Genomic DNA, 27,817 nt, shown 5'->3' on the forward strand with positions numbered 1-27,817 from the left:
CATCCAGCTTCTTCTAGACTGATGATTATGTGGGAACTTCAAAATACAGTAGCTATAGTTATAAATTTGTATATATATATATAGATACACACATATATATAATTTATATAAATGTAAATAATCTGTAAAATTTACTGTAAGCAATCATATATATATATAACTTATATCATTATATTGTTATATGTCACTATATATAATGATTTAAATTTTATAAATAATTTTTATAAATATATTTTATATATAATAGTTATATAATTAATAATATGTAGACATATATAATAATATATTATGCATATAATATATAAAATAATTTCTGTATACTTATATATAGAAATATATATAAAATTTACCTCTCAACAATCCTACAAAGCATTTTCCAGTTGATGAAAATGAAGCTTAGAGAAATAAAGCTAATTTGTCTAGGCTGTAGTTGTCAGCAATGGAGTTGGGATTCAGTCCCATGCTGATTGACTCCAGAATCTGTGTCTTTAAACATTTTATTTTACTCTTGTATAACATTTCTTTAATTGATCTGATTCTATTTGACCCTTGTGGGTAGGGCCACTTTTATACCTGAGATGGAGAAGGAAGTGATTTTAGAGATTCTAAGATCAACAATTTCTCCTCTTAATTTCACAATACTTTGGAACCCATGAATTGAAGCTTCTTGTTAAGGTGACCGTATTCAAGCTAATGACTGGGACACTGCCTAAAAAAGAGACATCTTGCTTCTATCTAGGTAATTTAGTTTAGCAACCAAAAATACTGGAATTTCTGGGCCTTTTCATGATTTGTAGGAAGAAAATCCTTGAAGTTCTGGTGATGAGTCTTTGATCCAGGTTTGTGATAAATGGCTCAAGTCTTGTAGTGAATGACGTTTATTATTAGTTGTTTATCTCCTTATAAGAATGGCTGGCCCAATGGCATAGTGGTTAAGTTCACATGCTTCGCTTTGGTGGCCTGGAGTTCATGGGTTTGTATTCTGGGCACAGACCTATGCACTTCTCATCAAGCCATGCAGTAGCAGAGCTCCACATACAAAATAGAGGAAGACTGGCACAGATGTTAGCTCAGGGACAATCTTCCTCAAGCAAAAAAAGGAAGATTGGCAACAGGTGGTTAGCTCAGTGCCAGTCTTCCTCACCAGAAAAAAAGGATGATAGATCAAAAAGCAATTTTCCTGGCAGAAAGAAAGCAAGGTCGTTGGGAGTAATACAAATATCTGTGAGGTAAGGGGAAGTAAACAGAATCAGGAAGCTAGAGGACTGACCAATTCTTTCATTTCTGGGATCTCTTCTGGTGTATTTCGCCCCATCTAGCCCATATCGAATATTTGCCTGAGAGCCCACCTGAGCTGTGGTCCATTCTCTGCTGCTGTGAGTCCCAAACTTCCCTGAAAATGAGAATCATGTGATGCGGCATAAATGCTTTGGGTTCCCCACCCAAACCTACTGAATTAGAAGTTTTAGAAGCAATACTGAAGTTGAGGAACATTCCTTTAAATCTGTGCTATTGTATACAGCAGGCACTAGCCATATGTGGCTATTGAGTACTTGAAATGTGGTGGTGCCAGATGTCAAAATGATAATATTTTGGTTATATTAGGCTAAAGAAAATGTATTATTAAAATTAATTTCATCTGTTTTTTCTTTTTTTAATGGGCCTACAAAAAAACTGAAATTATATATGTGGCTTGTATGACATTTGTTTTTCTGGACAGTGCTGCTTTAGAGAGCGAAGAATAGATTAATATTTCTCAAGTATGGCTCATGGACCACCTACATCAGTGTCCCGGGGGTGGCTTGTTAAAATTGCAAATTCCTGGGACTAGTACAGGAATCTCTTAGAGTGGGCCTTAGAAATCTATATTTTTAACAGGTGTTCACAGGTGATTCCTGTCCACAGTAAAGTTTGAGAATTTCTGGAAAAGTCCTTTATTCCCGTCTTTCCCATTTCCAAATCATAGGGGTTGGTACAATTCATGTCAATTCAGGATTACTACCAGATAATCTCCTATGGGTAGCTCTTGATCCATTCATAATCCTCCCTGAACAATATTCCTTGTGGATTGAAGATGCAGCAAGAGTTACCCATAAGAAGATAGTCCTGTGATTGAAACCTATCTGATAGTAATGTAATATTTTCCTTGGCTAGTGCTGGATAGGTTTATGAGAAAGAACCATACTAATCAAATGAAAGCTGGAGTGGCTTTATTAAAATGATGCAAAGTAGACATCAGAATAAGAAATATTGCTGAGGGTAAAGAGGAACACTACATAATGATAAAGGGGTTGATTCATCAAAAGGACATAACAACCCTAATATGTATGTGTATGACAATAGAGATTCAAAATATATGAAGCAAAACCAGATAAAACCAAAAGAAGAAATAGACAAATTCACATTTCTACTTTGGGACTTCAATACTCCTTTCACAATACCTGATAGGATGAGTGAAAATCAATATGGGTATGGAAGACCTGACAACCCTATCACCCAACTTTACTTGATTGACATTTTACTTGATTGACAACCAACAACAGCAAAATACACACTCTTTTTAAGTGCACAGAGAACAGTCACCAAGATAGACCATATTCTGGCCATAAATCCAGGCCAAATCTTAATAAATTTAAGAGGACTGAAATCAGAGTATATTCTCAGACTATAGTGGAATTAAACTAGAAACCAATAACAGAAAGATATCTGGAAAATTACCTCAAATATTTTGAAATTCTTCAAATATTTGTAAATTAAACCACACATATCTAAATAACACACAGGTCAAAGAGGAAGTCACAAAGGAAATTTAAAAATATTTTAAATTGAATAAATATTAAAACACACTATATAAAAATCTGTGAGATGCAGCTAAAGCAGTGCTTTGAGGGAAATTTGTAGATTAAATGCTTATGTAAGCATCAGTGATCTAAGCGTCAATGTTATAGAACTATAAAAAGAAGAAAAATTTAAACCTGAAACAATCAGAAGGAAGGAAATAGTGAAGATAAGAACAGATATCAGTGAAATTGAAAACAGAATAACAATAAAGAAAATCAGTGAAACAAAAGCTGGTTCTTTGAAAATATCAATACAATTGACAGAACTCTAGCCAGATTGACCAAGAAAAAAAGAGAGATGACACAAATTGTATGCCCCAAAATTCAAGAACTTAGATGAAATAGACAAATTCCATGAAAAAGTTGAACTATAAAAATTCTCTCAAGAAAAATTAGATAACCTGAATAGTACTGTATTTATTAAAGAAAGAAAATGAGTTAATAGTTAAAAACCTTTCAACAAAGAAAACTCCAGGCCCATATTTCTTCATTGGCAAATTCTACCCAACATGTAAGGAAGGTTGATTATATACCAACTCTTCAAGAAAATAGAAGAGGAGGAAATACTTCCAAATTCATTTTATGAAGCGAGTATTACCCTGATACCAAAATCAGAGAAATCCATTACAAGAAAAGAAAACTACATACCAATATCCCTCATGAACATACAATCAGAAATACTTAACAAAATTTTAGCAAATTAAATCCAACAATATGTAAAAAGGGTCAAGTGGCCTTTATCCTAAGAATGCAAGGCTAGTTCTACATTGAAAAATCAATATTCTTCAGGCTAAATAGGAAAAACAGTGTGATCATCTCAACAGATGCAGAAAAAGCATTTGGGAAAATTCAACATCCATTAATGATGAAAGCTCTCAGCAAACTAGGAATACAAGGGAATTTCTGCAACCTGATAAAGAGCATCTACAAAAACCATTGTAATGCTAGAGGAAGACTAAATATTTTCCCCTTGAATAAAGAACAAAGCAAGGATGTCCACTTTAACCACTCCTATTCAGCAGGACAATAGGCAAGAAAAAGAAGTAAAAGGCATCAGGATTGGAAAGGAATAGGTAAAATTGTCTCTATTCACAGACAATATGACTATATAGAAAATTTAAAAGAACCTACAAAAACACTACTGGAACTGATTAGCGTGTTTAGCAAGGTTGCAGGATACAAGGTTAATATAAAAAATTATATTTTCGTATCCTAACAATGAACAATTAGAACTTGAAATTTAAAAAATAGTATTATTTACGGTAGCATCCCAAACCATGTAACAATTAGGCATAACTCTTAACAAAATATATGTAAGATCTGTATGCTGAAAACTACAAAACACTGATAAAATAAATCAAAGAATATCTGAATAAATGGAGATATTTGCTGTGTTCATGGTTTGCAGTACTCATTATTAAGATGTTAGAGTGATCTGTAGAGTGAATGCAATACCAATCAAAACCCAGCAGAATTTTTTGTAGAAATTAACAATCTGATTCTAATATCTACTTGCTCATAAGGTTGTTCTGAGGGTCAAATGAAAAACTACATATAAAGCAGTTGCTAAAAAGCCTATCATACAACAAGCAATAAATACTAGGTGTTATTATGCAATCTTTTCATTGCTCCTTTTGGCCAGTGGATGTCTTTGATCTTTGACACTACATTTCCTTCAATATATACCAAGAATTGTATCCTCTTCAGCATTTATCTTCATTCATTCATTTCTTCATTCATTCTACAAATATTTACTGAGCACTTACTATGTGTACAGCATTGTGGTAAACTGGGGAAACAATGAATAAACAAACACACTATGACCCCTACCTTCATGAAGCTTTCATTCCGGTAGCAGAATAGAATTTAAACTCATTTTTACAGAACTCTTTAATTACAATTGTGAAAGTGTTTTGAAGTAGGGAATACCATGGGTGAGACAACTGGGAGATTTAACCTAGGCTAGAGTCTTCCTTGACAAAGAAGGATTTGCACTGAGGTAGGGGGATAGGAACAGGGTTTTAGACAGAGATAACCACCTATGTACAGATCCCGAGGTGATGAGAGAAGGCCAGTGTTGTTGGGTATATAAAGTAAGAAAGATAGGGGTTCAAGAGGCTGTTGGAGAGGAGGACAAGGGCCAGATTATGCAGTAGTCTTTTATCTTAAGAGTAATGGGAAGCCATTGAAGCGTTTGTAAGAGGGATTTGGTAGGAGGAGGATTAATCCATCCATCCCTGCTTTCATATACCACAGCTGTATTTTGAAGACCTAGTATGTATATGGCACTAAGCTGATTGCTGAGAAGTCAGCAATGAAGAAGCCAGACATAGATTTATGGTGAAGCTAATGAAGCTTAAACTTCAGAACGCATCACTTGCACAGGCCTTTGTGAATGCCAGCAATGGGAAAGGAAAGCCAGGTTGCAATCAGGATGCATTTCTATGCAAGCATTTCTAATAAATTGTCTAAAGAAGTATCAGAAGAGAGGGATCTTAATCTCTAAAGCTTCAATAATCTATTGTGATTTCTTTTCTCATTCTAAATAAATGTATAAGTTTATGCATAATTTTGTACTTCTAGTCTATATTCCTTTCTAAAAGAAGGCTCCCTAAGTTAATTAGTTTCAGGTCCCACAGCATCTGGATCCACCCCTGGTTGCAGCCCTCTTACAGTCTTACAAGGGAAGCAGATAAGTAAACAATTTCAGTATGATATGACAAGGGCTATAATAGAGGGAGGCACCAGACTCAGACATGGATGGGGAGGTAGTGGAAAGCAGGGAAGCTAGTACCTGAAGATTATAGGAATTAGTAGGTACAAAAGCAAGGAGGGGTGCAGATCCCCTAGTAGAAATAGAGGAGTAGTAAGAGTGTCTTTGGGCCAAGCAGAAAGTTAGTAGCCACTAGTTGCCATGGAAACACAAATCAACTTCGATCATGACTTTGAAGAAAATTTTGAATTTGGACCAGACTAAAGGGCAAGAAAATCTTTTACGGTTTTCCTCCATCTGTTCTGCCTATAACAAGGAAAGATCAAAGAATTAAGTAAAACCTTGCCAGGAAGTAACAGAAGGCAGTCCCAGATAAGGTTGGTAGAAAAAGCACTTAATTAAAGTCAATGCCTTGAGACGGCAGGTCAGATAAACAGATTTTACCTTCCATATGTAGCATGCTTTGAAGTATGGACATATATCTTTAGTATTCCTTGGTATTTACTACTCCCAAGAATACAAGCCTCCAGGTCCCTGCAGAACTAAAGATTTTAGTTGTTAAAATTATTATTAATATTTCCTTTATTTTTTAAATCTACAGATGCTGGTAAAAATTCAAACCTTATTACAGTGTGTAGAGTAAGACATGATCATCTACTCTTATCCCTCCTAATTCCCAGGGTTAGCTGTCAGTGTGGTGGGTCTCTGTCCAGACTGTTATCTGTGGATATGCAAATATCTATATTTACAAGCCCACGGAGAGCTATCAAAACCCCCTCATGGAGCTATACTATACTTATTGTTTATTAACTTGCTCTTTTTCACTTAACAGTATATCGTAGCTCTATTTCTATGAGTACAGATGGATCAATATTAATTGTTTCTAGTGTTACATTATATTCATAGTTGGTATGTACCTTAGTTAAAAACTTTTTTTGAAAAATATTTTAAACATGTGCAAAAAGCAGAGAGAATTGTATAATGAACCCATTACTCAATTTCAACAGTTAACAACTCATGGCAATTTTGTTTCATCTATACGCTCATCCACTCTCTACCTGTTTATGAATAGATGTAAAGGCCATGTCTAAGATTTTATTAAACAAATGCAACTGTAGTGGATATATTTGTAAATGTATCTGGACATGCATAGTATAAAAACTCACCCCAGAGCACTGGAGTGAGTGAATGTCAACTGGGGTATTCTCTGATGGAAAGGTCACCTGGGAAGGGTGATGTCTGGACTACACTAGATTGCAAGAGAAAAACTAAGCAGAAAACTAAAATCTGGAAGTTGGCTGTTTTGTATAGCTGGGGGCTTGGAATGGAAACCAGTCATTAGAGATAAATGTTCTCAGTTAAGCCAAGCTCTTGCTTGCGTGTTAAGCTAGTAAACTGGAACTTCAGATCTATGTAGCTGGGACACTAATTGGAGACTATCAAGACTGAAACTTTATGGCACCTTTGAAGGGCTCTCTAAATGTAATAATGGGAATATGAGTTTTTATATAGAGACTGTAAAATTAGGGAAATATGAGCTGTATTTGAGAGGGCCTAGATTGCACTCAGATTTTGTTGGTGTGATTTCTCTGAAGATTATCAGATGTTTGCATTATTCAGACCTAGTTATAAAATAACATGTTTTACCAATAAAGAGAACTTTGTTTTTTCTGGCTCAGAAAAAGGATTTATGTCTTTTTAAACTGTCCTAAGTGTGAGTTGAAGGGCTGCTGAGGCATAATTCTCACTTAATTCCTAAAAGAGTTCAAAATTCTGGTTTCTTGACTAAGCGTTACGTGCTAGAAATTGTCTTTGATTGACTACATGAGCTATTGCATTAATTAGGTTGTGAAGTTGTAATGTCTCCAATTAATAGAATTGGGAAATGAATGGAGCAAATAAAAGAGATATTTCTAAGGAAGAATCACTCTTCTTTAGAGCTGAATTGGGTATAGGGATTTAAAAAATGGAAGGATGAGGCTCTAGTTTAAGACGAGATGGCCAGGAGGGTGATGGTACCATCAACAGAAACAGAGGATTTCTGGGAAGGAGAAAGAGTTTGGAGGGATGATGATGAGTTCAGAAGATTCTTGGAATCAGTAAATTGTGGGGTGGAGATGTTGATTTTAGAGGAACTCATATGGAGATGTAGACTGAAGCCCTATAAATGAGTCATCTATTGGAGCTTGTAAAAGAACTCAGGGCTGAGGAATAGGTCTTAGAACATCTCCCCATTTAGTGTGCCAGAGGATAAAGTGACGGTGAGAAGAATCTGTCAGAGATGAGAGAGCCCAGTCAGAGCAGTGACCCAGAAGAGAGGAGTCAACGCTTCCCTGTGTCCTTCACAGTGACTCAGTCATTAAAGAGAAGTCAAAGGTGTGTTTGATTTACCCATCAATACACTTGAATAAGTAGCTGCAGTGAGTTGAGAAACTCCTCACTTAGGCTACTGGAGTTTATCTTATTGCTTTTATAACTAAATAATGTCACCAAGATATAAAGAACTTCTTTATTACTTTTCTACAAAGACCATTATTATTGGAAACTTAATTAGGTTTATATGTCCCACCTAGATAAGGTGAAAGGGAACAATGAAGACATGTCAAAAAAAATTCTCCAAATAAAACCTGAGAGTCATCATATCAGTGAAATGGAATCCATTGTGTTATCAGCACAGCTTCTCCCGGAATAGTCCTGCTATATGAATGGTGCAGGTCAGTGAGCTAACAGTTGAGTGCCTCCTTTGTGATATTACAGTGCATTCTTTAAAATTAAGAGCAACTTTGAAGAGAGAGGTGTTATGATCTCATGAAGGGGAAATTGAGGATTAGAGCAAAAAAATCATATGTGAATTTGGATGGAAATTGAAGTGTTAGATGTCTGATTTAAAAAGTGAGATTCTCATAATCATGGAGAATCATGAGATTCTCATAATCTCCATAATCGTGGCGTGAGTGGAGGTTTAGATGATATAAGAATGGCAGACACAACATATGAATGTACTTAATGCCACTGAACTGTACACTTAAAAATGGTTAAAATGGTGGGGCCAGCCCTGTGGCCAAGTGGTTAAGTTCACGTGCTCCTCATCAGCGGCCCAGGGTTTCGCTGGTTCAGATCCTGGGGATGGACATGGTACCACTCATCAGGCCATGAAAGAGAAGGAGGAAGAGAAGGAGGAGGAGGGGGGGGGGAGAGGAAGAAAAGATTGACAACAGATGTTGGCTCAGGTGCCAATTTAAAAAAAAAGGTTAAAATTGTAAATTTTATTTTATGTGTATTTTACCACAATAAAAAAAAAGAATGGCAGAATTTTGAAAATATTGAAACTGGATAGTAAGTCCATAGGGATTCATTATATTCTACTTAGTATCTGTTTGAAATTTTCCATAAGCAAAAGTTTTAAAAAATTAAGATTCTTTAAAGGCAAATTTAAATGCATGAAACATCTTTTCTGAAGCATGAGAATTAAGGATATAAACTACCTGTTATACAACATTTACATAACAGTCTACTTACTTGAGAAACGTTACATCTATTTAACCAAATTGTGATTATGAGATCATCATCATAAGAATACATCCCAATAGTTTTAATGTTTAATGTTTTTTACAAAGTACTTTTGCATCGAGTATATGTAACGTTTTCATGAGGTGGGTCTCATCATTCTCCTTTTACAGAGAGTTGCAGTGATTGCCCATGGTCTCATAGAAAGTAAGAGGCAGAGCTGGGGTCCAAATACAAGTTTTCTGCCTCCAAGTCCAGTGCTCTGTCCCCTGGGCTCCATGGGGGGTGTTATTTTGGTAGTGACAACTTTATGACACCTTTACGACACCTTTACCAGTGTTCTGAGGCTCCAAGCCTGAACTAGTCTGCTCAGTAGTAGTGTCACTGTCGGGTATCTTTGGACAAGGCAGTTAACTTTAATCACTTCATTTTTCTCATTTGAAAATGGAAGGAACTGGACTAAGTGACAGTCTTGGTTCTTCATCTCTCAAATTCTGTGGATTAGATTTGATGGAAACTTAGGCAGTAACAGAGAGATAGAAATAAAAAGGGAAGCAGGAATCCTGTTGTATGTGTTAGGTCATATATAGAGTTTTCATCTGATTTCTAGATACCATACGTTAAGATAAACATTGATAACGAAAACTATAACCGGAGAACAACCATGGTCCATGCCCTTAAGTCCCTTATGATCCAATGGTCTAGTTAAATTCATATTACAGAACTTCTTGCTTAATTCTATCCACTCTCATTCTTTATATTTTCCATACTGACTGGATATTTCTGGTCTTTTCCTTCTCTATTATTCCTAGTGACAAAATTTCTAGACACACCATTCTTGTTTGTTTGCTTTTAGCTAGTATTTGTGACAAAATAAACTACACTACACTACAGTTGAAGGAAAGCTACACTACAGTGGAGACCCTTGTGATTGTCATTGGGTGTCTAAACTAATTTCAATTTCACAGATGCTCAACAATTCCTTTTCACATTGCCTATGTAAAAGCACCTTGTTTATTTACGTAATATGTAGTCTATTTTATTTAAACTATATAGATTTATATTCAAAATCACATTTATTTTTATTTGTTGTGGTTTATAAACATATCTTTGTCGTTATTAATGACTAACATTCTGTTTTCCATTTCTTTCTTCCTTAATTTTTTAGTGACCCTTGAGATCTTCCTAACGCCCTATATTCAGGATTTTGAACAAGTAAGGAAAGCCATCTTACATTTGCATTTAATTCATAGAAATTTGTCCACATTATACTTCTGCTTTTAGAAGTATAATATTACATTTTTGCTACCATCTAAGCATAAGCATACATTGATCTCTCCCTAGCAAAACATAAATGTTTTTCATCCCATCCCCACTAGCATATTAGCAATGGAGCAAACTGATATTGCGTACCTCATGATATTTTACATTGAAAAGGATAAACTTTTCATAACTTGCAAACCTGAATCTAACCTCAAGAAAACATCAGATAAATCCCAATTTAAGAATATACTACAAAAAAATGGCCAGCACTTTAAAGAATTCAATGTCATGAGAGATAAATGATGAGAAGCAGTTCCAGATTAAAGGAGACTAAAGAGGTATGAAAATTAAATGCAGTGTTTGATCCTGGATTGGAACAATATAATTTCTATAAAGGACATTTTTGAAACCGTTACCAAAATTTAAGTAAGGTCTATAGATCAGATAATTTTTTAACTGAGATATAATTATGATAATATTGTATTAATGTTATTTTCTGACTTTGACAGTTATACTCTGGTTATGTTAGTGAAACTCCTGATTTTGATAATTGTACTTTTATAATTGTCCTTGATCTTAGGACAAACACCAAAATATTTAGGAGTTAAAAAAAACTTCACAGTTTTTCCGATCTCCTATGTGTAACATCTTCTTGATTTAGCAGCCCCAGCCTGCCTCTTGGAACTCTCAGAACTCATGCCCTACCTCCCACTCCCTTTCACTAGGATTCAACAACCTTGGCCTTCTTTTGTTCCTCAAACATACCAAGCTTGTTCTGCCTCAAAACCTTTTGTGCTTGCTATTTTCTCTGCCTAGAACATTCACCTCCCAGATCTGTGCCTGGCTGGCTTTTTGTCATCATTGGGCCCTGGCTCAAATATGACACTTCAGCACCTCACCTCAGGGCATCAGTCTCTGACTACTCAAACAAAACTGGCTCTCCACCCAGTCTTGATTACATTAACCTGTTTTCTTGTCTTCATAGGACTTACCACTCCCTGAATTTATCTTGTTTACTTATTGCCTGTCACCTCTCTCACTCCCACTCTTCCTTTCCTACCTAGTTAGGATATAGGTCCATGAAAGCAGGGATGTTGTCTATCTTGATGACTGCTATAAACCCATTGTCTAGAACAATTACTTGGCACATAGCCTGTGTTCAGTCATAATTTTTTGAATGGATGAATGCATTTATATGTACAAAGACTAGACATGAATAGCAGCGGAAAAATATCAGTTGTAGGGAGTGATGTTATGGATAACTAAAAAATTTATTCAACTCCATTTGCAAGCTGATATTATAATAGAAAGTGCCCATGACTCCAAAAGAGTTAACACCTAAAGTGCTCTCTGCTGTAATGGTAGCAGTGGTTGATTATTTTCTACCCAGAACAAGGGCCAAAAGGTTAGGACATGGTATAAGGATTAGGGAGAATAGAGTTTCCAGGCTTAACTGGTATAACAGGGGAAAACTTCTGAAATCTAGACTATCTTAGACTGTTCCTAGAGCAGTAGATGTGTCCTTGAGAGAGGAGGGGTCTCCAGGCTGGTGGAAATAGGGCATGCACACACAGAGAGAACAACCCATTGGCCTCAGGGCCCATCCTAATGAACAATTCCACATTCCAAGTCATTCTTTAGTCTATGAAGTGGGCATGTCATTATTACTTTGCCACATTTTGGGGTGTGCTGGAGAAGAGCTAAGGCAAGCATTTGTTTAATAAAGACGCTAAGTAACAACATTCTTCGTTTCATCTTCTTTCGACATTTTCAAAGCCCTCCTTCAAAGCTGCTGTCTTTGAGGCTCTATTTACTCCATATTAAATGTCTCTCTGAGTAAATTCTTTGGGTAAGGGCCAGTCTTCATGGTGTTCTTGCTAACGCAAGACTTTGGAGCTATCTATAAACGACAGGTCTCCTTTGTACAATTTGTTGGAGCAATAACCACCACTCTGGCCACTGGGTGGCAGGAACCATTTCCCATTCTTCATTTTCTGTAGGAATTTGTAAGGAGCTGGGCTTCATTAGATTCTTTTAAATGAGTAAAAATGCCAACCACACTTTGCAGACATGATGTTTTCAGACACTTGCAAGTTCAAAAATACCCTTTATTCTTTCCAACTCAGTATGAAGGCTGTTCCCATGGAGGCCTAGCCACAAAGCAAGTTTGAAGTTTTCTTTTGTTTGGCTTATTTGGAGTTATTGATGAACTAGCTATAGAAGCCCCTCCATGCTTTTTTGTATGGTGTGGGGGAGGTGAATGGCAAGAACAAAGCTAAAGTTGTCTTCATTTCAGTCTTCTTTATGTTTAAGGGGATCAAACAGATTTTTCAACAAATATAGACACCGATACTGTTTTCATCTTGGTGATGAAAAAGGATAAAAATGAATGGCTAATGATTGGATTTACTGAGTGAAAAAAACTGTTTTAGACTTTATGGTGGGACTCTATTCTAGCATAGGTATTCTGCTTATACACCTGAAACAACAGGCATAGGATTTTACCTCTGTGATGTTACAATCATTTATAAGTTCTTCTTTTAAGTTCAGATCAAGGTTATACTCAATTTTGCAAAAAACAGAGATTATAATGAGTACATTTTCCCACACTATTCTAGAGACAGGTAATTTTTAACTGTTACATATCTGTGATAGCATGGAAAATATTCAAAGCACGATAATTTCAAAGAACCACTGTCATTTTATGCATATCAGAAAAAGGAAGTTAGATGATAAGTGGAAAACTTGAATTAGAAATCAAGTGACAGGAAGAATAATTCAGTAGAAGGAGTATGGAATTAGGCAGCAGAACACTTCAACCCACAGCTCTGTTTCTGTCTAGGTGTGCAATATTAGGCAAATCTTGTGATCTGTGTAGGCCTTGATTCAAACATTCACTCCTCAGGCAATGTAATATGAGAAATAGGTATGAAATACTTTGAAAAGAACTAAGTGCTATAATATTAGGGACTAAAGAGGTTGTTCAGTTAAGGAGAAGCATCCCTGCAACACAAATGCATTTGTCTTGTAGAGATATTGTTATGTGAGGCCAACTGCTGTTTAACAGGTATTTTGATCAGCTATTTGAACCTTATGAATAAGGCAAACAAACCCTTATTTGGGAAGGAATTTCTTATGGGGAAAAAGTCCAGCCATCTTCCCTCCTATCTTTCACAGCAGACATGCTAAACACATAGTCTGTCCACTTTCTCAGCACATTATCAGTCCTCAATACCAGGCAGTCTGGCTTCCATTTCTGTCAGTAGTAGTTTTTCTTGAAGCTCATCAGTCATTATCTGATGGCCAAATCCAACTGCCTTTTCTTAAGGCTTTATACTGAATATCTGCAGTAGCATTACGTTCGCTCCTTCCTCAGGTTCTAATGCCTGCCCCCAACCCTGCTCAATTCTAGCATTCGTTATGTCTTCATATGCTAAAGGGAACAACAGTAATAAGCTGTGGGAAAATGATAGGATAAGGAACGCAATGTTATATGTAAGTTGTGAAACATAACGTATTCTCTTTCTTCTACGACAATAAAAATTTTGCAGTGTTTATTGGTAGAAACTCAGAAAAAAAGGAACTATGAGTGCCATCTTGTGGCAAGGCATGCCCTACCACATCTAATTTGACCTTACCATCCCCTCCCCCCGCTAAATATTTTAGCTGTGCTCTGCCTGTCTGTGTCATTTGACACTGGAGTCCCTTCCTTTTTGAAGCTTTTTTATCTCTAGTCTCTGAGTCACTGCAGTCATTCTCAGTCTTTATCTTCCTTTATCTATCTTAACTTTTCAAGATTTGATATTATATCACCCTATTGTTTTGAAAATCACCTCCTTCCTTGAATCTCATTGCTGTTATATCTTGGTTCTTGGATCATATTTTATCTCTTCTTGACAATTCCACTTACTTCTTTCCTGACATCTGTGGCTATACTATAAAACTCAGCCCTTAGTAGTGTTGCCAGATAAAATACAGGACATCTAGTTAAACTTGAATTTGAAATAACAATGAATAATTTTTTAGGGTAAGTATGTCCTCAATATTAATGGAACATGATTATATTAATGCAATAGCATTATTTGTATTTGCTAAATTTGGCAACCCTAGCCATTAGCCTTCTCTTCTTTCCTTATTGTGGTAGATATGGAGATGTATTGCTCAGATTTCCCTTCAAAGAAGTACTTGCTACCCAGCTGTGGGGAGTGAGGTCAGCAGACATCCTCCAGCTGTCAGCTCCTTCAGGATCTGCCTCACCCAAGGTCAGCCCTTCTCAGGACTGTTCACATCATTGACTGAATTAAGTGGGGATGTAAAGGCCCAACCATTTTGGTCTGATGCAGGGCAACTCTGACAGGCAGCATTTGCTTCAGAGCTCCATCAGGTTGGCCGAGGCATTTTCAGTGTGCATTGCAGTTTGACTTTTTCCTCTGTCTAATCCACTATCCACTTCCTTCCCTTTCTTTCACAGGTGCTGATCCTTAATAAACATCCAGACTTTGTCTCAGCTTCTGCTCTTAAAGAACCCAAGCTGCAACACTCACCCTTTCAAGGAACTCATTCCTATGACTTCAACTATGATCCCTCCAACTATTTGATGTGTGTCTACAGATCTCTCATGTCTGCGTTCACAGCTGCCCATAGTCTTTCTCCACTTGAAGGTCTGTTTTTCAGACCGAACTAAACTGATCATCTTTTTATTCACTCATTCAGCAAACATCTGTTGAGTGCCTGTCATATTCCAAACACTGTACCACTGGGGTTATAATATTGAACCAAACACACATCCCTGCCCTCATGGGGCTTATCTTCTACTGGGGAAGACAGATAATAAATAAGATAGATAAAATGTGTTGTAAGTTATAGAGTGACAAGTGCTAAAGAGAAAACAGAGAAAGAAAGGAGTATAGCAAGTGTGTACGTGAGAGTACATGTGTATTTGGTTTTTTGGGGGAGGTAGGGGCAGAGGAAATTTTAGATAAGGTGGCCAGGGAAGGTGTATTAATCAAAATAGGTTATGATATGCTATGGTACGAAATCTACGTATCAGTGGTTTAGCCCCATAAAAGTTTAGTTTTTGTTGATAGAAGTCTGATATAGGTGACATCACTCCACCCAGCAGTTCAGGCCTCCAGGCTTCCTCCACAGTGTGATGCTGCCACATGGACATATAGTTTCTAGGGGCAGAGAGAGATGGAGGTAGATCAGCAGGCAATAAGTGCCTTGGCCTGGAAGTGACATCCCTCCTGCTCACATTCCCATTTGCCAAAACTAAGTCACATGCTCCCACCCTTAACTACAAGGGAAGCCAGGAAGTGTCCGCCTATCTGCCCAGGAAACAGAAATGGTACAGTGATCTGCCATTTTTCTTTCCTTCCACAGGAGATTTCCCTGAAAAAGTGACATTTGAATAAAGACCTGAAGGAATTTTCTCGGAATTTTAAAGTCTGTTTCAAATATACTATCACTCACAGCCCCTTTTCCTATTGAAAACATGCAGTTATTTTGTATTCTTCTTTCATCTTCTCTATCTAACCAATCAAAAGTGTAACTCGTCTCTAGCATTTGGTAATCTTTTATATTCTATTTCTATCTCTAACCCTTCCCTGCTCTCCAGCCCCCAATCCATCTTCCATGCCACAGCCAGAGTGGACATTCTAAAGCAAAAATCCTGTTGATGTATGCTTTTCCTTAAAAAATTTTTTTATTGATATAAGAAACCCAATTGTAACTATGTATCTGTGAATTTCCCGCTACTATTGTTTACATGTCTTAAAATTTATAACAGAGCAAGTTTGAAAAAAAAAGAAACACCTAACTACAAATGAAACACTTTCCTACTAAAAATTTAGCTAATTATTGATCATTGCCAATATTGATTGATAATTTTTTTTCTAAGAATTAGAGCTTTTTCTATGTTTTGTTTTTGACTGTGGTTTCATTTTTTATATAAGCACTTTGCAAGCTTCCCTCAGCTCTTAAATTATCTACCTATATTTATCAGAAAGATGTGACCATTTTCTGAGCAGTTTGTAAATAGCTCTCAGAAACTCCTTTCTAGTTTTGCCTTCCTGCATATACTGTTTCTCCCTCTTTCCCTCTCCCTCCCTTCCCCACATTTATTCTTATAAAGGAAACAATTTTAATTCCATGTAATTTTTAAACACTGGCTCAGAGAATTCCAGCTTGAAGGAGAAAAAAATATATTATGGGAGACCCCATGTTTGCAACCAATGTGTGGCTTTCTAGTAAATTTCTTCCAAATCAAGAAACTCCCTACCCTTTGATGTCAGCTTCTTGGTAAAAACCTTCGAAGTTAACTCCAATGGTTTGGATTTGAAGATAAATATCCTTAAAGACTTCAGCAGTATTAGAACTGGTTTTTAGTTTGTGAACTTTTTGAGATTAGGGACAATTTATCACTCATTTCTGTATTCTCTTTACCTCACTCAGTGTATGGTATAACTGTCTTCAATAAATGTTGAATGAATGAATGCTAGAGTATTCTTTAAAGATTCATCCTAGTTTTGCTTGTGAACATCTAAAAACACATTTTAAAACAGTTTTTTAACGACAATGCATACTACTTTTCTAATTCTCAAGATAATTTCTTATTAGGGCTTGAATGGGTAGAACAGAGCCCATGGTATGTGTAAACACATCAGTGTTTTCTAGTATGACTCTTTGCCTGAGGTTCCCCCTGAATAAAAGAGTGGAATTATGGAAAGTAGTAACTTCCCCCATTTGTGCTCCCACTGCCCATGTTGAGTGAGTTGAATAATATGGGAGTGCGTCTTCCTCCAGCTTTATTACAATTGATTCCACCCCACCCAAGTGTCAGTTTCAATGTGTGGAAGGAACTCTGAGTCTTTTGGAAGAGAGGAGGAGATTGAATAATTTCAAGGTATTCTTGTGTTAGTGATTTCAGGCACTTATCATCCCTAGAGATATTAATGATTTATCTCTGCATCTAACAGATGAGGGAAAATGAGACACCAAGAAACTAATTTTTCTTCTTCATGGGCTACCTTCATATCAGTGCATTTACATAGACTCACTGCCCCCTGAGCCTGTTTTCTGCCTGATAACCAAAGTGGAGCTAAATCTCATACTGCAGGTTAAAATTAATCTCTCACTTAACATCTGTTTCACTGGATTATTTAGATTTTCATATGTAATTTGATATAAATCTCAAAGATGACACATCTTGGATTTCTGTTATATCATCAGTGAAGTCCATTAAACTTGACTGTGATTTGGAACTTTATCCTTTATTTGACTTTCACAACTTCTTTGAGATGACTTCCCTTACAAGGAGAAAAATCTCTTCTATACCAGAATTTATCACTCAAGTTCCCTGTGATTTCTCTGGAGCAACTTCATGGATACATGGATGTTGAGAGCAGAAAATAGATGGACATTGCCAATGTTCCGATTTAACCTCCTCCTTGTATAGATGAACAAACTGAGGCCAGTGAAGAAAAGGGACTTGCCCTAGTAGCCAAACTGGAAGCTGAATCCTGGTCTTCTGACTCCTTCTATGGATAGATTTGGTCTTGCGTGTTCTTTTGCCTGATATGCTTGCTTTAGGCATTCCTGTGGCATGAACGGCCACAACATATTTCCCCTAATTTAAACCACCACCAAGAAGTCCTGGTGGCATGAGAGGACCTATGCTTCAAAGAAGTATGAGTAGTTAAATATGGCGGTAGCATAGGCAGTAAAAGGGGATGTGACAAGGGAAGAGGAAGGACAGGGAGATAGGGATTCCTTCATAAAGAATCTTCAGGTTGCCATCCTAGATGCAACAAGGGTTTTATCAGCGCTTGACATAGAGTTTTTCTTTTGTTTTATTTTATTGTGAGGCAGAATAAAGCTATAATATAGAGAACAAATGGCAAATTAAAGAAAAGCAAAGAAGAAAAACAAAGATTCAAGCATCCTATTTTTAAAAACTTCACATGTTTACTCTTTGAAAACTTCTAGTATCGCATAATAATTTACTTCATTTGTTTGACAGTTATAAAAACTCTAGGACATAATTCAGTTTGATTTGCTCTTGGTTTTCTCATCTCAGAAATGAAGCCAAGTATCTCATTTGGTTATTATGAGGATTCAGTGAGAGTTTGCTTGTAATTGCTTTTATATTCTTTGGTGTAAAAAAATGGCAGTCTTGAATTCAATTTGTCTGCTGAACTACCTAGCCACTTCTATATATAGCTCTTAAGTCTTCTGTTAACTTGTGTTTTTTTGCTTACTTGGGAAGTAAGCTGCCTGAGTTGTGGGGATGAAAGTAAATGGATTTGGTAATTCAGCCTTAGTGACCTCCCTACAATTTTTTTTCAATCTCCAAGAAATTCAAGTTGTTTTTGTAACATAGAAGATGTCCACTGGAAGACACGTTTAGTAATGGTGACAAGTTACTCTCTCTTTTTTCCTCCACAACTTTTTATTTTGAAAAATGTAAAACCTGGAGGGAAGTTGGAAGACTAGATTCATCAATTGTTTACATTTTGCCACATCTTTTTCTTTCTAATACCTATCTATCTACTTATATAATTTTTTGCTGAAATGTTTGAGAGTAACTTGTAGACATCGTGACATTTCTTTCCTAAATACCTTAGCATACATCTCCTAGGAACACAAGCTTTCTCCTGCGTAATCACGATACCATTATGACACCTAAGAAACTTAACATTTATTGATTAAATATCATCTAATATACAATTCATATCCTAACTTTTAAAAATTATCCCAACAATGTCTGTGGTATCTATTTCCAGCTCCTCCTCATCAATACTGGATTCAAAGAAGAATCATGTTTACATTTAGTTTTCTTATCTCTTTCTTTACTCTAGAACAGTTCCTTCAAGTGTGTTTTGTCTTTTGTGAAATTGACATTTTTGAAGAGTCCAGGCCAGTTTTCTTGTAGAATGCATCTAAATCTGGATTTGTCTGATTGTTTCCTTATGGGTAGATTTTGTTTAAATGTGTTTGGCAAGAATACTACATAGATGATGTGTTCATCTCCTTTTTAGAAAGCCCTCTGGGATGTAGTATGGAGATGGGATTGAAGAGCGCGAAATGGGAAGGCTGTGGAAGTTATTCCAAATGAATGATATGGTGGTCTGAACTAGGGTAGAGGTGGTGGGGACTGAAAAGGGGAAAATCTGAGAAAGGTTTAGACAATGGACTTGATGACCAACTTTGGTTGTGATAGGTGATAGAGAGGGAGGAACCTAGGATAATTCCAAGGGTTACTGATAAATGACTATCTCACTCATCAATTTAGGGAATATAAGAAAAGAAGTGTTTATTGGGGTGGCTGATAGTTTATTTTTCACATGTATCATTTGAAATACTGGTGGATCATTCAGATAGAGATGATTGATATGATTAGTCTGGAGTTCAGGAGACAAATCTTGGACTGGAGATTTAAATTTGGGGCTGAAATATTAATATGTAGGCAGGAGTAAAGGCATAAGGATGGATCAGATTGCCTAGAGAGAGTATTAGGTGAAGAGTGATGGGGTGAGAAAGCATTCTTAGTTAAGATTAAGCCATAGCTGCTAGTCCAGTGCTGTTGCCCTAGAGTTCTTGTTTAGTTTTTCAGCATTTTAAGTTCTGAGATTGTTCCACTGATTTGGTCTTTAGTCAGTCACCAACTAAACTCAGAATTGTTGGGCCTCATCACAGATTGCAGTTGCCCCAACTAGACTACAGAATCACTGGCACTGACCCCATACTCATAGTGATCCATGTTTTCTCCAGGCATCCTAGGCTAAGTGTGGGGCTGTCTCCCACAAAGAGGCCATCCCTATTTAAGATGGGACTACCAGAGCTCCCCCGTTGTTCCTAGGTTCACTCCCAGAATGTGCTGAGGCACATTATGCAAATTAACCAGACATGATAAAGATGATCATACATTAGCTGGGCATGTGCGCTTGTGTGTTTCTGCTATCTGGATTGCAATTCTGTGATGGAATAGTGCCAGACTGATCTAGCAAAAGAAAAAGAAAGGAAAACCAAAAAATGTTCTTTCAGCTCCATTTAATGCTTTGTCTTTATCAAGCTTGTGTGCTGTTTCTGCCTGTACCTCTCAGCGTATGGAGACAAGAGTCAGGACCCCATCATTCCTCCCTACTCCTCCAAGAAATCTTTTATACTTCCTCCACAGGTAGAAGCCCAGGTCACCAACAACAGCAGCGAGTGTTTTATTGACACTTGTGGTATTCGATTACCAAAAACCTTCCCATTCCCAATATACTTAGAATCATGTTAAGTGAATATCTACAAAATGGAAATTCTTCTTCAATGACCTCTAAAGAGGAGATAAAGGAGATTGGGGGATGTAAAGGAAAAGGGAAAGCCTGAATACTTCTTGCAGAGAAGGGAAGGCTGAGCCCAGTGGGGATGGCTGAGTGTTCAGCTGCCAATATCTGTTACTTAAGGAGTGACATTTTCCAGATCTCATTTCAGGGAAGGCAACACCTGATTTCACTTAAAATTGCAGCATCTACCCTGCTGCTTTCCCCTGACCAGGCCCACGCCTCACCAGCCACAGCAATGAGGCTAAGAGAAAGGAGGATGCAATTAGCTGGTGAGTGGGGGTTAGGGTGAGTGGGAACCTCTTGAGAGTTCTGATCTGGTTGTGCAGCTGACTTAGGAGGTTTCTCGCACACACTAGCACGCATTAATAACATAGTCAAGTGCCAAGAAGCAAGAGAGAGAGCTGACACAATCATTTAAACATAATGCTATATGTTTTGATGGTTGTTGGTGGTATTGGTTTAAGAGCTGTGGCTCTCTAGCTTCTGCTTTCTTGAATCACCAACATTGCTTGATATGTCGAGCAGATAGGAATTTTTCTCTTAAATATTATATTAGCCTGGCCAAGGAGAACTGTAAAAGTTGATCAGAGCACAAATGTTCAATTATTTTTTTATTTTCTATTCTGGTCCTTAATGTCTTCTTTGTCTTCACTGTATTTTTTTGTGTACACACACACACACACACATACATATGTGTGTACACAAATACATGTAGTCAAGGCAAAGAAAATATTAGGGACCAGAATAGAATGTGTGTATGTATGTATGTATATACAAATATAAAAAATATATATATATATTTAGATGATCCAATTTCCTGATGTTAATTTTAATCTAAAAGATCTCCATTAAAACTGGAGTAAAACAAAAAGCTCAAAATTGCAGCCAATGCAGAAAACTATAAAAGCGCAGAAATATTTGTTTAGTGATTTTTTTAATAGCAAAAGTATTACATTTATTGTTTGCAGCCTATTTTTCACTTAGCAATGTATTAATATTTTCCAGTATCAAAAAATATTTTTCTGTAGCATTTATTGAACTAAATTGGAATTTAGTTGGAAATTTAGCTGTCAATCTCTCTCTCTTTCTCTCTGCCATTAAACAAAGCTGTGGTGAACATTCTTATGAACTTTTTGCATCAAGTTCTATATATTTCCTCAGAGAAAATTTTTAGAAGTGGAGTTTTTGAGTCAATGTGTATGTACATTTTTAAAGCGTTTGATATATATTGCTAAAATGTCTCTTTCCAGAAGAGGTTTTAAAGTCTTATGAGGATTATCTCATCTGAAATTTCCATAAACAGATTGGAGGTTAGAGCAGGGGATTACAAATTTCAAGGGAGATCATTACTGTATGTCCTAAAAGTGTCAGGACTAGAATAATTGGGATAGTTGTCATTGAAGACTATGCAAGTGTAAATCCTCTCTACCTTCCTGGACCAGCTCAGAAAAAGAGAGCTAATCTGAGAATTGGACCTCTGATTCTCTATTGATGGTGTACTCATTGATGCATAGGTAGTGCTAGTATCTAAATGAATCCACAGGGTCTGAGACTAAAAGCCTAGAGTCTCATTTTTTTAAAAATCCAAGAAAATATAAGGAGATAATATTATAGTAGAAAAACAAACTATAAAGGAATAGATTCTTGTTATGTCCACTGAATTAAATATTTCTTTTACATAATATCCTTTACTCTGGGTGGAGGTTCATATATCTCTAGCTAGGATCTCAGAAACAGCCCACCAAAAGTAAGCTTTTAGATAGGGAGTAGGCAAAGTAGAAGTTAAGTACCTCCACAAGAAGAGGAAATAGATCTTCCCTAATCAATCATAATTCTTTGCTGGCCTCATTAGCTGACTGCAGCATAATGGAAGAAATGTCCTTCCAATTGTCATCTTTCCTGGAAATCTCTGGTGTCTAATTAATTTCTATTCAGAGTTCCGAACTTCCAGCAGTAATGCTCATACTCAACATTTTTGTTAATGATATTTTTGTCTCTAGAATTTATAAATGGAAGATTACTTTCTGTAGCCATGTCTAGGGAATGGACACTTTCTCCTTATTTTCCATATCCATTCTTGCAGTAAATCAAATCAATCAATCAATAATAGGTATCCAACTTGCATTAGGCACAATTCTGGGACTCCATTTATTACCTGACCTCCATAATCTCCACTCTAATATGCATGCCATGTTGACACTCTGGGTCTCCAGGTATCAGTCTACTCAGACCCTGTACTAAATATTTCTCAAAATGTCTGTGTGTTTTCTTTGCCTCAATGAACAGTCACCTGAGTAAATGGCTCTAGGTCTCTGGGAAAATGGAATCATTATAATATATGAAGCTACAGTGCTTCTCCTAAACACCTGGCCATCTCTGTGACATTAGGTTCTGGATCTGAAAATTGGCCAAGAACTAGCCAAGGACAAAGAACTAACAAGGGATCAGGACTTATCATTGGGGCAACCATCCTCAGCCTCCTGCTCATCCATTTTTTTCTTGTTGTGCTTGTAAACATTAAGTAACACTCCTGTTGGCTGCCCATCTTTGTGCCCCTAGGGATGTCATGCTCTCTTAAGCATCTCCACAGCTGCCTGCTGGTCAAGCCCCCTTGGCTGTCCTTGCTGGCCATTATGGTAATGGCAACTTTTTGGCTTCTTGTATTTAAATACCACCACCTGGGCTCTGTTGCTTTGGCCTCCATCATCCTCATGGTTATTGACAAGCCCAACCCTGGACTGCAGATAAGAGCCACCACTGAACTTCTTAGTGATGCTGTTCCTCTCACCAGCACATTCCTAGTGGCCTTGGTGGAGTGGTGTCCTTCGAGTGCTCCCTTGGACCATAATCCTCTAGTGGGTCTTTTGGTTTTATTAATATATGCATTCTTGCATGGCCACTTCCCTCAGCCTCTTTTATTCCTCCCTCCACCATCTTCCAGAGCAACTCAGGCATTTCTACTTTGCTCAACACAACCATTACTTTTTCCAGTCTTCTAAAAGTCGTCCTAGTAGCGAGTTTGCCTCATCCCCTGGGATCGTTGCCAGGGTGTTAAATCTCATACCCCAAGAAAGCACTGGCAAGTCAATGAATTCTCAGTTATCCAGTCATATATCCTAGCCCTTGATTAGGCATCTTCAAAATCCAATCCCAGGAATATATCCCTGGCTCTTGTTAATACATGCTAGCTAATTCTCTCAACTCCTTGACTGCATAGAGATCCTTGACTCCATCTCTTCATTGCCTTAACTGAGTAATTCTGGGCTTTACCAGCATTAGTTATCAGTGTGGCAGCCAGCAGAGGAGGTGGGACAGCTCCTTATGGGGCAGAGGCTTCTGCAGTGTTTTCTAACACAGGGCAAGTCTACCTCTTACTAGGGAAGGGTGGGCCACCGTGTTAGCTCTGGAGGTTCAGTGGGGGTCTTCAGCTCCATTATCTGGGGTAGCCATGCAGATGTCCCTATTCCATACTTCAGGGTCTGCGTTTTCCCAACCAGAGCTCTGAGATTACCACAACAGACCTGTTTTGATGAGCATTCAAATGTTTCTGAAGCCCTGTAGCTCTATCAGATCTTCGGCTTTCTTATCTGTGTTTGTTCTTCCACCACAGGATCTAAAGGGCACCTTCATAAATGACCAGAGAAGTCCTTTGGCTCTCACATTTAGCCATTTGTTACTTGTTAACCACTCTCAGTTTCTCATTACTTTTCTTCAGAGCCTCAATACAATTTTGCAGTGACCTGCAGCTCGGCTGTCTTGGTAGACAGCCCTCCTCGTATCTTTTATATTATTGCAGTAGCCTACCTCTACCTGGCTGTTTGCTCAAGTCACCACCAGTGAAATCTTTAGCAACTGAGCTGTCACCTTTTGTCAAAGACTATCCATCCCCACTTGCCCCACTCAGGATGGCATCCTTTTTGCCTGCCGAATGGTGTACAGTCCCGAATCCCCATTTTACTGCTTTCTTGGACCATTCTCAATATCATTTGCAGTAGTTTGAGCATGCCAAGAAGCAGACAGAAGGATAGGATTAGATGTGCCAGAGAGTGATTGGGGGTGGGGGGATTTGGCAAAGGTGAAGAAAGCCGTCAGACTGGTGTAATGTCTGTAGAGAGAGGAAAGGAAGGAGGAAAAGGTAGGAGGAGTTTTAGACTACAGCGTGGTTCCAAAAAAGATTCTGTCATGCCGATGGGGAGTCTTCAAGCCAAATTTGTCCACAGGTGTCCTGTGACTAGCTGGAATGAATGTGCCTTAGTACCGTTCGCCACCATGTTCAATAATTGACTGAGAACAGCTCACGGGAAGTGTGGCCTCAGCGTGAACACAGTGGTGAATGCAGAAGAGCAGAAGCTGCAGCTGATAATCAGTAATGCTCCCTGTAGCAGGATTTCTGAGTGGCATATTTCATGGCATGCATGTATGTACACACACCCACACCCACACCCACCCACACACACACACACACACACAGAGTCATTGCTTAAGATGAGTAAATCTTCAGGTTCAATACTAGCAGATGAGAGTATCTGAGGGGCTATATCCAGAGAAAGGGGATTCTGTCGTCTATAATTCAAATTCAAAAAAACGAACACACAGATAGTACACCTAGGGATCAGACTCTACCGTACCATTATTATTATAATTTTTTTCAGAACAGGTTTGTACAGACTTTCTTAGCCAGTTTAAAGAAATTACCCCCAATTTGTGGCTCTGTTTCTGTGTGAAAAAATGTAGCACCAAGTTTCCCACAGCTGACTAAGCACAACTGACTGACAAGTGAGTCTTTAGACCACAACAAAATTATAAACTGAGAACTCCCTGTAGCCAGGAGAGGCCTCTTGGACTCCTTCTGGGCACTTTGAGATATAAATCACCAAGTGTTCTTTCAGTGGATGATAATTTCAATGTCTAGGTCATCTCAGAACTGCCATTTGTTGATTCTCTTCTCTCCTGAGAGGTGGTCAGTTTTTCCCTTTTTTTATTTTATTTGATTTTGAGGGTTTTTTCATGTTGCTTAATTGAATCATATTCTGTATATTTTGAATATTATGTTGTGAGACACTGGGTCCTGGGATTTTTGTTTTTTTGTTTTTCTTGGCATACAGTCAACCTGATTGTATTCAGACTATAAGTTCTGTCTCATCTTCCTTGGGGGTGGTTTTGATGCCAGCTCTGTTTTCAAAGCTGTTTTTATGCTGTTTGGGTCTGCCAAGTGCATCTGCCACTTAGGGATTAGTTTGGACTTGGGCTATGGTTTAATGTCATATTTTATTCTTAAATGCTTTTCTATGCTTCTTTGGGTCTCTTCAGGATATGTGAAACTCCAGGGTAATCCTGGAACTTATGTTGTTTAATATCCAAAACTAGATATATCTCCTTCTCCATCTCTCTCCTCTCTGGGAATCTCCTCCCGCATCACGCACACACACACACACTCTGGATCCAAAACACTCTTTTCCTCAGTTCTTTTGTCCCAAATGATGGGTTTTTCTCACGGTTTTATCTCCTCATGTTTTTATGCAGTTCTGTGAGAGTGGGACTACCTTAGGGGTAAACGATTGAGAGAAAAGAGTGTGAAAAAAATAACAGGAAATCCCCCCACCTTATTTGGGCCATGGTGGCCCATTTCTCAATTTCTCTGTCCAGAGAGATGAGTCTTTTTTCAGGGTTTTAAGTGCCTGTGATGTCACTGCCACAGCCGTAAAACTCCCCAACTGGCCAGCCCAGTGGGCAGGGATGGGAGAGAAAAGAGAAAGAAGGAAAATGCTAAAAGAAATGGGAATTACTGCACCCATTGTCTGGCATTCTGAAACCTCTTTTCCTGGTTCCATGACTAGAAGTAATGTTTTATTTCTGAGAATTTTTGCTTTCAGCATCCATGGCACAGTTCTGCCAGTTGGGTCTTCCCTTGGTCAAAGCCTAGAGATAAAGGAAGAAAATAAGACCATGAAACTCACTCTCATTACAGATCATTGTCCAGATTTTGAGTTCAGTCCACAGTCTGCTTGCTAATGTTTACTTCTCAGAGTCCTTAGGTAGTTGTCTTTGTATTCTCTCCAGAGATTTTGGTTGTAATCAGTGTGAGAGAAAAATTGTAGTTCGCTTACTCCATTTTGTCTACATGGATGGAGTTTTGGAAGTCTTATCCTCATTTTTGGAGGCCATTTTCTTCTGTGTAAATGATTCTATATTAAAAGTTTTTACTTTCAGAGCTTAAAAGATGCTATTCCATTGCCACCTGACTTACATAGTAGTTTCTATTGAAAAGTGAGTTGTCGTCTTGTTGTTGATATTTTGAAAGTAATATGCCTTTTCCCCCTATGATTGCTTTTAAGATGTTCCTTTAGGTTTTTGGCAATTTGGCTATGATATTTCTAGATTTTCTTTGTATTTTTCCTACTCAGGGTTTGCTGAGTTTCTTAAATCTTTGAATTGATTTCTTTCATCAAATTTGGAAAATTATTGGCTATTCTCTGTTCAAATATTGCTTGCCCCATATTCTCTTTCTCCTCTCATCTGGAACTCTATTACACATATGTTAGGCTTTTTGATTCTTTATCCTAGTCCAGATTTGGCAAATGCCACCATAGAATAAAATGAGTAGCAATCATCAGCTAACCTCGGGGGCTCCCCACTCTATGAAATTCTTTGCTCTTTATTCTTCCATATTAATTTGAAAATCACTTTGTTGAGTTCTGTGATAACCTCTCATGGAACTTTTATTGCAATTACATTATACTCATACATTAATATATAGAGAATTGGCATTTTTAAAAATATCAAGGCTTCTTACCCCAAAGTAAGGCATAAATTTTTATTTATTCAAATCCTGTTATATCTATCAATAAGGTTTTATAATTTTCTCCATAAAGGTAACACACATTTTTGTTGGGTATATGTCTTGGTATCCCACAGATATTTGTATTTATATGTTATAACATATTCATAATATGTTACTGTTATGAATGGTAAGATTTTGGGTTTTTTCTTTGTTTTTAGGTTTTGCAGTTATTGCTGGCATGTAAGAGTGTCCATCTCAACTTCAGTAGCATAATGCTATTTATATATGTATTACTATCATGTAAAAATACTTTAACAAAAGGTATATTTCCTGTTTATTTGTTAAAATTGTTTTACTATACCTTTTCTCTATTTTTTCTTTT

At 37.3% G+C, this 27,817-nt stretch overlaps 1 protein-coding gene across 3 annotated transcripts in view; it reads left to right on the top strand.

Annotated features, from left to right (window-relative positions):
* The window catches only part of HPSE2 (heparanase 2 (inactive)), a 607,109-nt gene that overhangs the window by 313,028 nt on the left and 266,264 nt on the right, over positions 1-27,817 (top strand). The gene's annotated exons all lie outside the window — the stretch shown is intronic.

Source organism: Equus caballus, chromosome 1 (genome assembly GCF_041296265.1).
Source record: "Equus caballus isolate H_3958 breed thoroughbred chromosome 1, TB-T2T, whole genome shotgun sequence".
Lineage (NCBI taxonomy): Eukaryota > Metazoa > Chordata > Mammalia > Perissodactyla > Equidae > Equus > Equus caballus.